Source organism: Nicotiana tomentosiformis, chromosome 2 (genome assembly GCF_000390325.3).
Source record: "Nicotiana tomentosiformis chromosome 2, ASM39032v3, whole genome shotgun sequence".
Classification (NCBI taxonomy): domain Eukaryota; kingdom Viridiplantae; phylum Streptophyta; class Magnoliopsida; order Solanales; family Solanaceae; genus Nicotiana; species Nicotiana tomentosiformis.
Genome location: NC_090813.1, coordinates 193808152 through 193820527, shown reverse-complemented (window position 1 = coordinate 193820527; position 12376 = coordinate 193808152). Strand labels below are relative to the sequence as shown.

The window sequence follows — 12376 nt, the reverse complement described above, 5'->3', positions numbered from 1 at the left end:
CCACACGTGCATAATCATGTTCCCACCTTGTCTCGCCATATGTGCAACCCACATATATATGTCACGCCGCATGTGCAAATATCAATAGTAACAATAGCACGGCAGAAACCTCGTGCAACCTCATAACAACAACCGCATGGCAGAAACCTCGTGCATCACAATAACAACAACCGCACGACAGAAACCTCGTGCATTACAATAACAACAACCGCACGGCAGAAACCTCGTGCATCACCACAACAAGTACAACAACAACAATGACAATAATACAAGGGTACGACAAATAAGTCAACTCAGAAATTCCAGAACTCAAAGAAACGGAGGAACTAATTCACAAGGAGTAGCCACAATAGAGAATGCTAGTCATAATAAGAACGACTTAACAAGAAAGGAAATACTATGTAACAACGGTCCACAATATATAGTTCGACAACGAGGGAGCTAACACAAGTTGAATAATTTCAAATAAGGACAAGTCAACTAAATTATAGGATATCAAACTTCTTTTAAGGTTGGGCAATTAGGAAAGAGATACAACAAATTCAATAAGGATAAGCAACAGAAAGATAACCATAGCCTCAATTAAGGGCGAACAATTACAAAAGAGATAATTTTAACTTCAAATAAAGATAAGCAGTTAGGAAAGGATAACATGGCAATAGAAGAGATAACAATTTCAGTTAAGGCACGGATGAATCAAATAAGCAACAAGAGTGAATTATGAAATAAATAATTCTAATTAAGCAGGTAGAGGTGAAACTAGTAATTGAAGAAGCACAATCATAATAAGAACAACTGCATATTCAGTGAATACAAGGGCCTAAGAACCCTAAAAGGCCAATTTTACACAAATAAGTCCGAGCACTTACTCGTCACCTCGCGTACATGGACTACAATTAGCATAGAAGACTCAAATCCTAAGGGGTAGTTCCCCTACACAAAGTTAGGCAAGATACTTTCCTCAAAGAAGATAGACCGATACTCAAAAATGAACTTCTCGGTAAAATGGCCTCTGGACGGCTCAAATCTAATCAAAATAACTTCAAAGCACAAATAAAACTCATAAGAAACTATTCCGGATCATAAAGCTTCAATGTTTATCAAAATCTAAAAATCGACCCAAAAGTCGACCCCCGGGCCCGCACCTCGGAACCCGACAAATTTCATAAAAACCCGAACACCCATTCCAATACGAGTTCAACCATACTAAAATTATCAAATTCCGATACCAATTCGTCCTTCAAATCATGATTTTTCATTTTGAAAATTTTCTTCAAAAATCCTCATTTTTCTCAACTCAAAACACAAATTAAATGATAAAAATAAAGATAAAATCATGGAATATAATAAATTCTAGGTGAAGAACACTTACCCAATCGATTTGCTTGAAATATCCACAAAGAATCGCTCAAAAACCGAGCTCTAGAACTCAAAAAATATTAAAAATAGCTAATCATCGGAATAAAGAACTTTATATTCTGCCCAGGTATTTGTACATCGTCATCGCAGAACAAATAGTGCGATCGCGAAGAAGAAAAATAGCAACTGCCGAAATGAATTACACGATCGCGTAAGGAACAATGCAATCGCGAAGAGGGAAAACCGTTGGGGCCAGGTACTGCACTATGCGACCGCGTGAGTGCGCATGCGATCGCGAAAGGGGAAGGGAGAAAATCACCAACTGTTACAGCTGAGCTATGCGAACGCGGGCAATGAAGTGCGAACGCGGAGAAGGCAGAAGCACACGTACGCGATCACGAACGGGACTACGCGAACGCAAAGAAGGAATGGTCAGCCCACCAAACAAGCCTTCGCGATCGCATAGAAGGGGACACCAGATATCAGCACAGCTATACCAAACAATAAGAAAATGGCCCGTAGCCCTTCCGAAACACACCAGAGGCCCCCGAGATCCCGTCTAAACATACCAAAAGGTTTCATAACCTAACACGAACTCGCTCGAGGTCTCAAATCACATCAAATAACGTCAAAACTACGAATCGCACCAAGAATCGAACTTATGAACTTTCAAATATTCCAACTTCTAAAACTCGTACCAAAACCTATCAAATCAACCCGGAATGACGTCAAATTTTGCAAAAAAGTCCTAAATAATATAATGGAGTTGTTCCAACTCCCAGAATCGCATTTCGACCCCGATATCAAAAAGTCCACTTCCGGTGAAAATTTCCGAAAATTTGACTTTCGCCATTTCAAGCCTAAATCAGCTACAAACCTCAAATTCACCGTCCGGACATATTCTTAAGTCCAAAATCACCCAACAGAGCTAACAGAACTGATGAAACTCCATTCCGGAGTTGTCTTCACATAATTTCGACTACGATCAAAATCCTAAGGCTTAAGCTTTCGTCTTAGGGACTAAGTGTCCCAAATCACTCTAAATCATTCGGTAATTGAATTCAACCACGCATGCAAGTCAATACACATAATACGAAGCTGCTCAAGGCCTTATGCCGCCAAACGAGACTTAAATTCTCAAAATGACCGGCTGGATTGTTATAATAGCGACGTTATTAGACTTCTCTCAATGATGTTGGGTGTTCAAGCCATGAGTGTATTGTGACTTTTGAGTCAGTTTTTGAGGCTAGGATTGTTATGAGCATGTTGTCTTTGTTGTGAATATTTGTGAAGTATGGCATAAGAAAAGGGAAGTGTATGTGATTGCATATGCTAAAGTTGAATTGTTGCAATTAACCATGGTCATTGGTGTAGTGTGCCTCAATTGTGTAAAAACAAAGTGCTCAAGGATAGTGTGAATTGTTAGTTAACTCGAGGATGAGAAACGCTTAAGTGTGGGGTAGTGATGTTTGGCTATAATTGTATAATTTTAGTTCATTACTTATCTTACATTTAGGTGCTTTAATGCTAACTATACTATATTTGCGCTTAATTGAGTCTATTCTATGTGTAGGTACATTGGAGATGAAATTGGAGCAAAGTGAATATTTAAAGTATAAATCATTCTCGAAAGCAACAGGAAAGAAGAAAGAAAGAATTGAGCAGAATGAAAATGAAGCAGCACGCGTAGCAAGCCAAATGGCTCGTGTTAGAGCAGGCGAGGCGAGTTGTTTTGCGCGCATTGAAGCGCGCGATGCAAGGGCTTAGGCGAGGTCAAGCTTGCGGCAGACCTGGCGACGCAAGGGCTGAGGCGAGGTGGAGCATGCGGCAGAGCTCGCGACACGTGGTCTGTCGCGAGGGTGTTCCGGGTTTCAGGCCTATTTTGTTTCCTATTTGGTTTTGGACTTGGTTATTTCGTTTAGGTTTTTTCCTACACATATAAATTATCATTAAACACCATTTTGATTGGGGATTTTGACCTAAGGAGGCAAGAACACATTAGGAGCAAGGCGAGGAATTCTTCTACGAGTTTTTCACTTCCTTTTTCCTATTTTCATTATTGGTTATGAATTCTAGTATTGTAATTTTGTATACTATTATGAATAGCTAATTTGTTATCTAGAGTTTTGATAGAACCTTTTATAGGATAAATTCTTGTTATGTTTTTATATAATTGATCCGTTGGATTTCTCTACTTGTTTAACTACGTGTTTATTGTTGTTGATTGAATGACTATCAATTAACTGTGCCTATTTAGTATGTATATTGCTCGAGAGAGAGTACACATTTAGGTAGTTGTTGAACAACATCACTCCTAACGTATGTGAGAGATTAATACGGAGGGTTTAAAGGTGAGATTAGAGATAATGAAACCTTGGTGCGATCGTAGTGAGCGATGAATTAGTACCAGCTAGCGTAGTTCGAGAGAATACGTCTAGTTTATTGTGGTAGTTGCTCGAGAGAGAGCTACGACATCCAAAGTACTCACGATCGGTAAAAAATACTTAGGCGGAATTATAGAAGGCATAGCAGGAAGGATTCAGACAATTGGAGAAATCATAACTCTAGACCTCCTTAGTCTTGTCTCAAATTTCATCCTTATTAGTTGATAATTTTACTGCTTTATAATAGTTGTTAGTTAATTAGTTAGAAATAAATATTATAATCTCTATAATTAGAAAATTATTTGGACTTGTGTTTCTTAGCAATATTGAACAGCTGTAGCTAAGCCTTAGTTCTCTGTGGGATTAGACTCCGGACTTGTAAACCAGATTATATTTGCATCGACCGCTTAGTCCTTTTTATAAGGCATAGTTGGGCGTGATCAAATTTTAGTGCCGTTGCCGGGGATCTAACGGTATAGTTGTAGGTGTATATATTGCTAGGTTGAAATCTTGAACTTTTATTTTTGTTTTCTTGTATTTGATTTTTTATATTTTTATTTTATTTGTTGATTTTAGAAACATGGCATCTTGGAATTATGAGAGTTTTGATGTTGGTAATTCTACTTTTGATCATTCTTATGCATATTGTGGAGAAAACCATGGCAAAATTATCAAAATATTCCCGAGAGCGAGTTATGTGTACCAACTCAATCTTATGTGTGGGATGTGTGTGATATGTGTGGTGGTCTAGATGGTCACTTTCATGGTTGTGCTTATATTTCTTATCCTCCCCCAACCCCTTACTATGATGGTTTTACTTTTTTGGTGAAGTTAATATGAACAAAGAACCTAGGGAAGCTGACCTAAATGAGATCAAAGATATGTTAAAGTGTTTCAAGGAACAAAGTAATGAGAAACAACTGCAAATACAAAGGCTATGTGATACTATCCAAGACAAGAGGCAACTATTCATAACCTGAAGGCACAAGTGAGTCAATTAGTTGAAGCATTTAATGCTCAACAAGCTGATATTGTGGATGGTAGCCAAAAGTAGCATGCATTAGATACAGAAATTGAGGTACCAATAGAGGGGTCCATAGTAGAACACCAACAATCAATCAAACTAGAATTTGAGGATGCCGATGTTGTAAAAGAGATACTAGAGTCAACCAAAGACATTGATGATACATATTTAGTTGACTCTAGTGTCATTGGTGTTGAGGATGTAAACAGTCCCGATGTTCATGTAGTTGAGCTCATTGGTCCACACTCCAAGTATTTTTCCACATTGTGTTTGGATGATGATATAGAAATAGAGTCATCCGAGCCACCTGTGGAGTCAAGGAATGAGGAATAAGGCGCCTACATTCTGGAATTCTTCTTGCCAGAAAGTCAGAATTACACACCTCATCTAAAGGCCAAGAAGTGAAGAATACTACATTATTTCCTTGGGCTAGTTAGATTCGTTCCACCACCCCAGGAGCATAATCATAAGCTTGAATCAAAACTTGGGGTTCAATTCATAAGCTCGAGGTAGAAGCAAAACAAGCGGTTCATGTCGTGCCGCGACGTTAAATCAAGCGCTTGTTGGGAGGCAGTCCAGCTTTATTTTTGTTTATTTTTATTTTTTTTTATTATTTTATATTTTTATTATTGTATTATTCTTGTAGTGACATTTTTGATTTTCTAGGAGCATGGAAAGCAAATTTATTGGAAGGATGCAACAACAAACCAGATGGTTAGAACTAAGTGTGGGGTATCCGCACGAAGGACCAAGCTTGGGAGAAGTTTGAGTACCCCATGAGCTGCTAGTGCTTCGGTCTTTGGCCTACCAGGGAGTTTCTGTTAACCTCTTGTATTTATGGGTGTGCATTGGGGATAATGTACAATTTTAAGTTTGGGATGAGGAGATTGTCTGGGTGACTTTCTATGCTATTTTAGTTGTGTTAGTTTAATTCATTAATTTTATTTTTTTTTCTTTTCGAAAAAATAGAAAAGATTGGACTTTTCCCGACGATGGATCTCCTAGATAACATTCTTGAGGGATTTAAGTCTAAAGAAAAAAAAATTCATTGTAAGTAGTGTAATAATCCCCCGTGGTTTTTCTTTGTGCCTCAGTTCTTTTCCATGGGATGTAGTTTGAATCGGGTCATAGTTTTTTTATTTTTAGAGTAGAATAAGATTTAGGGAACAAAATAAGGAAGATGAAATTCCTAGGCGCTTTTTGACTTATTTGATAGTAGCATATTTAGGCTCTAGCATGTGTATTACCTTCCCTAGAGTTTGAAATTGCTTATGATGCCTTATTGAGTCAGATAGCAGGTCTATTGATGCCTATGTCTCATTTTCTTGGCTCGTGTTCACTTTGTGCTTAATGCTTAATATTTTGTGGCTCCGTAAATACTTATAATTATTTGAGAATCAGAATGGAACCATCCTTAGTAAGTCATGTGCCATGTATGGTGAGAAATTGTATAATCCGTGTCATTGCATTAGAGTCTAGAACTTGCCCGACATGTGAGTTGAAGCAAAATTTTAGGTTTTGCTCGATTTGAAAAATGATTTTAGGCTTTATTTGATTCTTTTGAACTTAATGCTTACGACGAATAAAAATTATCCCTAGTCAACCCTTTTGAGCCTATAGACTTTTATTTGACAACCACATTACAATCATATACCCATTTGTTCTAAATTTTTATTATTTTAATCATTTTACCTCTTAAAGCACTTTAATTGTAAAATGAGTGCTAGAAGAAGTAATGACTAAGTGTGCGGTAGCTTTCGAGTGGAACCAATGAAAGAAAGAAGGGTGCAGTTATTTTTTAAAGTAATACACCACTAGCGAAAATTAAAAAGGGAAAAATAAGAGTAGAAAAAAAAAGAGAAGAAAAGAAGGAAAAATATAGATGAATAAATTATTGTCTTGTTCTTGCTAGTGGGATATAAAGTAAAGTAGTGCTTAAAGAAAGAGGGAATATTTTTGGGGTGTGATCTTGTTTGTGAAACTGAAGTGGATTGAGGAATTTGCGCTTAAAATTATTATGTGATGTGTTAAAGTGCTTGGGAGGATGAACCACTGATACAAAATATATCTTAACATTCCCTTAGCCCACGTTACAACCATGAAAAAGTCCTAACTGATTTTAGATTGAGCAAGCCTACATTAGTGGAGGTTTACATAATGGGCAAGCCTATGGTACTTTGTGCATGTGACTTCTTTGTGAGAGTGAGAAATTTATTTGATTTATCTGAGTCCTTAGAATATATTTGAGCATTTGATTCGAATGTGTGGATTCAACTTACTCATTTTTTCTTGTTTTAAGGGCACATGATTTCGCGAGGGATAGGTGACGTTATTAGACTTCTCTCAATGATGTTGGGTGTTCAAGCCATGAGTGCATTGTGACTTTTGAGTCGGTTTTTTAGGCTAGAATTGTTATGAGCATGTTGTCTTTGTTGTGAATATTTGTGAAGTATGGCATAAGAAAAGGTAAGTGTATGTGATTGCATATGCTAAAGTTGAATTGTTGCAATTAACCATGGTCATTGGTGTAGTGTGCCTCAATTGTGTAAAAACAAAGTGCTCAAGGATAGTGTGAATTATTAGTTGACTCGAGGACGAGCAATATTTAAGTGTGGGATAGTGATGTTTGGCTATAATTATATAATTTTAGTGCATTACTTATCTTACATTTAGGTGCTTTAATGCTAAACTATACTATATTTACGCTTAATTGAGTCTATTCTATGTGTAGGTACATTGGAGATGAAATTGGAGCAAAGTGAATATTTAAAGTATAAATCATGCTCGAAAGCAACAGGAAAGAGGAAAGAAAGAATTGAGCAGAATGAAAATGAAGCAGCAGGCGTAGCAAGCCAAATGGCTCGTGTTAGAGCAAGCGAGGCGAGCTGTTTTGCGTGCGTTGAAGCGCGCAACGCAAGGGCTTAGGCGAGGTCAAGCTTGCGGCAGAGCTGGCGATGCAAGTGCTGAGGCGAGGTAGAGCATGCGGCAGAGCTCACAACGCGCGGTCTGTCGCGAGGGTGTTCCGGGTTTCGGGCCTATTTTGTCTCTTATTTGGTTTTGGACTTGGTTATTTCGTTTAGGTTTTTCCCCACACATATAAATAGTCATTAAACACCATTTTGATTGAGAATTTTGACCTAAGGAGGCAAGAACACACTAGGAGCAAGGCGGAGAATTCTTCTACGAGATTTTAATTATTGGTTATTAATTCTAGTATTGTAATTTTGCATACTATTATGAATAGCTAATTTGTTATCTAGAGTTTTGATAGAACCTTTTGTAGGATAAATTCTTGTTATGTTTTTATATAATTAAGCCGTTGAATTTCTCTACTTGTTCAACTACGTGTTTATTGTTGTTGATTTAATGACCATCAATTAACTGTGCCTATTTAGTGTCTATATTGCTCGAGAGAGAGTACACATTTAGGTAGTTGTTGAACAACATCACTCCTAACGTATGTGAGAGATCAATACTGAGGGTTTAAAGGTGGGATTAGAGATAATTAAACCTTGGTGCGATCGTAGTGAGCGGTAAATTAGTGCCAACTAGCGTAGTTCGAGAGAATACGTCTAGTATATTGTGGTAGTTACTCAAGAGAGAGCTACGACATCCAAAGTACTCACCATCGGTAGAAAATACTTAGGCAAAATTATAGAAGGCATAGCGGAAAGGATTCCGACAATTGGGAAAATCATAACTCTAGACCTCCTTAGTCTTGTCTCAAATTTCATCCTTGTTAGTTGATAATTTTACTGCTTTATAATAGTTGTTAGTTAATTAGTTAGAAATAAATATTATAATCTCTATAATTAGAAAATTGTTTGAACTTGTGTTTCTTAGCAATATTGAACAGTTGTAGCTAAGCCTTAGTTCTCTGTGGGATTCGACTCCGAACTTGTAAACCGGATTATATTTGCAATGACCGCTTAGTCCTTTTTATAAGGCATAGTTGGGCGTGATCAGTTACCTATTTAACTTTTGTGATAATTGTTTTAAAATGTCAGCACTTGTGCAACTAAAAATGGGCATAAAGTTAAGGCTATGGTGGTGAAGAGAGTTTATCGTCGCCACTAAAAGTTTGCATTTTAGGTCTCCACTAGAAACAACAACCTACCATCGACCGTTAGTGGCGACTCATTCGGCATTCAGTGGCGACTTTGGTCGCCCAAAGATAATTTATCCTTTCAAAAGCTTCTCTCTTCGCCACAATATAGCCGTAACTTTATGACGACTTTATTTGCCACAAATACTATTATTTTTTAGACAAATTTCCTTATCATATTTATGTTCAAGTCATTTCTGATTTAATTTAGACTTCCATTATATCAAAAATCTTTCCGAGAGTCTTTCGAAAACAGTTTCTCTATCTCTTCGGGGTAGGGGTAAGGTCTGCGTACACACTACCCTTCCCAGACCCCACTAGTAAAATTTTACTGAATTGTTATTGTTTCATTATATCAAAAATCAAATTCAATGAATGTTTGTTTTTGAGTTCCTTGAAAAGATTATTCCAACATATCTATTTAATAAGATATTCGTTTAATATTTCATTGCTCCTAGAAGTATAGAGTATATTATCTTTTTGAATCTGGTAATGAATCATTGATGTGAGAACTAAACTAGCTTAGGCTTTTGTTTGGTGAGCATGCATGCCATTTGTGGGGAACTTTAGTGCATTGTAGTTGATTTGAAGTATTGGGCGTGATTCATAAAATTGAAGAACTTATTAGACGTTATCTTCCTAGTGAGTGTTAGCTTTATCTTCAAAATAAACTATTGAGCTATTACCGGTGATGCTAAAAATAAGGTTCAATTGCTAATGCTAAAAGTAATTTTTCTTATTAATTTGTTTTAAAAAGAATGATACAATTATATATTTGGATATAATTTAAATTTTTTATTTTTTTATTTTACCTTTAATGAAAAGATTTTATAGTCAAACAAATATTATAATCACACAAAGTTTTTACCTTAAGCTTTTCCGACTCCAAAGTCATTCCTTTTTTTTTTTTTTTTAATATTAAACTCTTATTTGCGCCAAGTGAAATTACTTCATATAAATTGAAAAATAAGGAATACTAATTTATGCTAACCTTTAATTTGTAATCTAATACCACAAAGAATCATTATGAAACTCCAATATGTTACACACTTTTACCAATTGTTGAAGCAGCAACTGAAACAACAAAAGACGTTTCGTGCAAGTCAAGGGACATGTGTTATGCAAATATTTTTGCATGCCAAGCTTATTTAATTTCTTAATGATATCCTGGTTGAATCCTTTTGGAATAGCTATATTTATAAAGGCTCTTTGTGATCTACAATATAAAAAGTTCAAGTCCAAAAGAAAGAGAGCATATATTTCAGCTTATGGAGACTTTCCGAATGCAGAAGAATTAGCAAGTTTTAGTGAGAAAGAGCTAAAAGGTATAGGCAACTTTGGATATAGAGCAAGGGACTTGGTTATGTTGGCAAAACAAGTTGTTGATGGGGAAATTAAGCTCAGTAAGTTTGAAAAAGACCACATTGGTACCGAACCAAGTTGGTCTAAGCTGAAAATAAATGGTGTTGGTCCATTTACCATCAACACTATCATGATGTGTACCGGACACTATAATTATATTCCAGTTGACAGTGAAACGATGCGTCATATGGCTGAGGTAAATGAAATTTATAACTGGATCTGCTTGTTTCAATTTACTTGTCTCTTTTGATTTGTTAACTTATTGCATATTCTACTTTCAATCTAAATGAGCTTTAAATGGTTTGTCAATAAAAATTAATTGGGCCAAAGGAATTTATTTAGTTTCATCTTATTAATTAGCCCATATTTTTATTTTGTTAGTCATTATTTTCCGAGTCTGATGCATGAGCTTCATTTCAGTTTCATGGACTTAAAGTGCACAAGAGAAAAAGAGGATTCATCAATCTCCAGGTAAGGGACAAAATACAACAAATCTACAAACGTTATGATCCGTTTCAGTCTTTTTACTGGTATGTTATGAATACTGCTCTCCCATTTTTTATAATAGGGCAAATCAAAGATATTCTAATATACTTGTTTTATTCTATTTATCTTGACTATGTATCTAGGTTTCAACTTGTCAACTGTTATGAAAGAGAACTTGGGAAGGTATTAAGCGAGTTATTACCATTAGAATATCATCGTGTCACTAGCAACTATGAAAAGGAGAAGAAGAAATTTTGAGGTAACATTGTGAAGTTAACATATGTATTTCTCTATATCTAATTATTTATCTTTATTTTATTTTTATCTCTAGCACTGATTGTTTTTTGTTGGTGTTCTTTTCTAGCTAGGATGGAGGGTGCATTAAACTATGAAAAGAAGGGGAAGAAGAAGATATCGAACAGTCATGAGGAAAAAGGGGAGGAAGAATCAGAGAAGGATAAAAAGGGTTGAGAGAAGAAAATATTTACATATGTTCATTCATGTTTCTCTCTGTATTTCTAGGCTGTGTTTTTGTTGTAGCAGATACATTGTTAAAGGCAGAATAGGCTAGTGGATTTTTGTATTTGTTTCAGTTTGTTATCCCCATCGGTGTTCTGTAAAGTTTTATCTATACGCTTATAGTTGTTAAAATACATTGTTTTAAACACTTCTAATGGTTGATCTAGCTTATGTGGCATAGATAAGGTTGAGGTGAATAAAGTGTTTGGTACAGACGTGCAAAAAAAAGCGTGAATACAAGGATTAAACAGAAAATGACTAAAATAAGAGAAAAAATATTTAAAAAAAGAAAAGAAAAACACAAAAACAAAAGACCAGCAAAGAACCCAGTTCTTTGTTGCAAAATCATAATTAAAGATAGAAAATCATCAGAATTTCATTCTGCAAAATCGTTAGGATAGGAACTTCGTCCAAACAATCATCGAGAAGGATAGAAATTTCATCGGAACCTGTCGAAAACTCATCGTTAAAACCTTCGAACCATCAATTGCAATAAACACTATGGAAAAGTTTGAACCATTACCGACGATGGAGACCACCGATGACCACCACAATATTTTCTTCCGCATCACCTTGCTGTAATAAAAAAATTTAAAAAAAAATCCTAGCAGTTCAAGTCAAATTGGGCAAGAACACCAAAAGGAGTGCTGATATGAAGAGCACAAACGACGAAAAAATTCACGGGGTGCCTGAACCTGAATAGCGTGTAGGGTGCACAAATCAATTTTGGTTTGTGAAATTATTGGGTTTTGAAATGACTGTAACTTCAATTATTTTCTCTTCCACTTTCGGTCCCTCCGAAAATTGTGGTGGATATTCACAAATCTGCCAGTATCTCTTTTGTGGTTGTTCGGTAGTCAAGTTTTAATGGGAAGGTGACCCAACTTATTATAGTGCTATTGGAGAGTGAAGAAGGTGAAAATGGTGCCTTCTTATTAATTAAAAAATAGAAAATGATGTGGCATATTCTATATGATGCGGATATTAATATTAGCGTGATTGAGTAACACGAGGGGCAAAGGGGTTTAGAATAGTGTGTTTTAACGAGGGTAAACGTCTAGATGAAATTTTACGATGTATATGGACTGAGATGACAAACCGCTACAAATATAAGGGTTTGCTAGGCTATTCTGCCCA

General features: G+C 36.0%; 1 long non-coding RNA gene across 1 annotated transcript; it reads left to right on the top strand.

Annotated features, from left to right (window-relative positions):
• Nucleotides 1-10852: 10852 nt before the first annotated feature.
• Nucleotides 10853-11318, top strand: LOC117275247 (uncharacterized). The gene is made up of 2 exons (XR_011413596.1): nucleotides 10853-10979; nucleotides 11085-11318. It is a non-coding gene; the product is annotated as an uncharacterized lncRNA (long non-coding RNA).
• The last annotated feature ends 1058 nt before the right edge of the window (nucleotides 11319-12376 follow it).